Genomic DNA, 2,333 nt, shown 5'->3' on the forward strand with positions numbered 1-2,333 from the left:
AGAAGAAGAAGAAGAAGAAGAAGAAGAAGAAGAAGAAGAAGAAGAAGGAAAAAGAAAAGGAGGAGGATTAAGAGGAGGAGAAGGAGGAGGAGGAATAATGATAATCAAGTTTTACATGATTATCTTACAACAGCTCTGTGGAGTAAGAAATGTAACTATTATTGTCTCCATTTTACTGGGGCTCACAGAAGTTAAATGACTTGCCCAGGATCACATGGCTAATGATTGTAGGAGCCAGGTTTTGAACCCAGAATTTTTGAATACAAATGCTTTAAACTTCCCACTCAATTATATTGCCTCTTATTTCCTAACTAATTGGAATTCCTCCTGAGCCCACTGACATAGTCTACAGACAAATAAGCCAGGTACATGCTCAACACATGCAAATCCCAACTTCATCATAAATTATTGTCAAAAACCTAAAGAGCATTTTCTCTCTTTCTTTTCCATTATTTTTTAATGTGTTGCCAAAGTCCAGTTTGGGGCAAACCTGGACCAAAATAACACACACAGGCTAAAACATAGAGGGTACTACAAATCTCATCATTGGAAAGAGTGCCCTTAGCAACTAGGTGGCACACTGACTTGAGTGCTAGACTTGGAGTTAGCAAGACCTACATTCAAATCCTTCCTCAGACACTTATTGGCTACGTGACCCTGGGTAAATAGTTTAACCTTTCTCAGCCTCAGTGTCTTCATCTATAAATTAGATGGCCTTATAAAATAGAGGTATTAATAGCACCCATCTCACAGGGTTATTGTGAGGACCCAATGAGATAATATATGCAAAACATTTTGCAAACCCTAAAGTGTTATATAAATGCTGGACATCATCATTACAAATCATGGCTCAAAGTCATAAAATATCCACCACATACAGGAACTCCAAGAAAAAGATGTTGAAAAGTTATTGGTACTGATCACCTGAAAAGCTGAAAGGCATTACAGAGGTGCCAACAAACAGAGTTCACTCTTATGTAGAAGACTGGCCAATAGATAATGTCAAAAGACTGGAAGGCAAACTGCACCATAGGCATTTCTGGAGTACACATTCTAGTCTCATATGTAAGGGACTCTCCCTAGTGTTGATTTCTGAGTTCCAATTTCCAACCCCATTCACCTCATTAGATACCCTGACCTGCCTTCCTGATTCCTACTCTGACTACCTCCTCCAATCCTACATTTACTTTCTTTCTGTTCAAGCTCTTACACACTGATTTACCCCATCTCTCACTTCTTCAGACTCTTTGATCAGATTTTCCATCATAAGACCTCACTTCTGCTTGCACAGTCAATGACCTCTGACTCTTCCTAGGATAGGATGGCCCAAATCTTCTCTAGACATTATTCCCTTCCTTTAACCAATCCCCTTCTGCCATGATCACTTGGTTCTTCACCATCCTAAACATGCACCTTTTAACAAGTTCAGGGCTTATCCGTGTCCTTAAATGCCCTTACATTACTCCATATGTGGAGTAATGTGAACAAAGTACTGTGAAGCTATCACCTCCCTACTCCTAGACTCTATGCATTTCTCAAAGCAGATTACTACTTCATTAATTCTTCTTGGCTACCATAACAAACTGTTGACTAATATTGAGATTTCAGCTTGTGAAAATACCTGGATCTTTTTTCAGACAAATGGCCATCTAGCCACACCTCTCCCAACTTGAATTTGTAAAACTGATTTTTTTAAACCCAAATATAATGCTTTACATTTATCCCTAATTAATTTCATTTTTTTATGCTCAACCCAATATTCCATTTTGTCAAGATCTTTGAGAGTCCTGACTATCATTGAGTATGTTAACTACCCCTCCCATCTTTGTATTCTCTGCAAATTTCGTAAGTCTACCACCTAAGATACTCCTTTATTCAAGCCATTGACAAAAACATAAAAGAGCACAGGTTCAAGCACAGATTCTTGAATCACGCCACTAGATACCACCTTCCAAGCTGACACTGAACCATTAATGACTAATCTTGAGTTTAGCCAATCAACCACTTCTCAATCTCCCTAATTATACTATCATCTGGCCCCCAAAACTCCGTATTTTTTTATGAGCATAGCATGAGAAACCCTGCCAGATGCTTTCCTACAATATAGATGAAGGGGCAACTAGGTGGAGCAGTGGATAGAGCACTGGCCATGGAGTCAAGAGGACCTGAGTTCAAATTTGGTCTCAGACCAGATACTTGACACTTACTAGTTGTATGACCCTGGGCAAGTCACTTAACCCCAATTGCCTTGCAAAAAATAAATAAATAAAATCTAGATGAAATATATAAGATTCCTTTTCTCTGGTAATCTAGTAACCCTGTCAAAAAAAAAA

This window comes from Vombatus ursinus, unplaced genomic scaffold (genome assembly GCF_900497805.2).
Source record: "Vombatus ursinus unplaced genomic scaffold, bare-nosed wombat genome assembly UNPS02014798.1, whole genome shotgun sequence".
Taxonomy (NCBI): Eukaryota; Metazoa; Chordata; class Mammalia; order Diprotodontia; family Vombatidae; genus Vombatus; species Vombatus ursinus.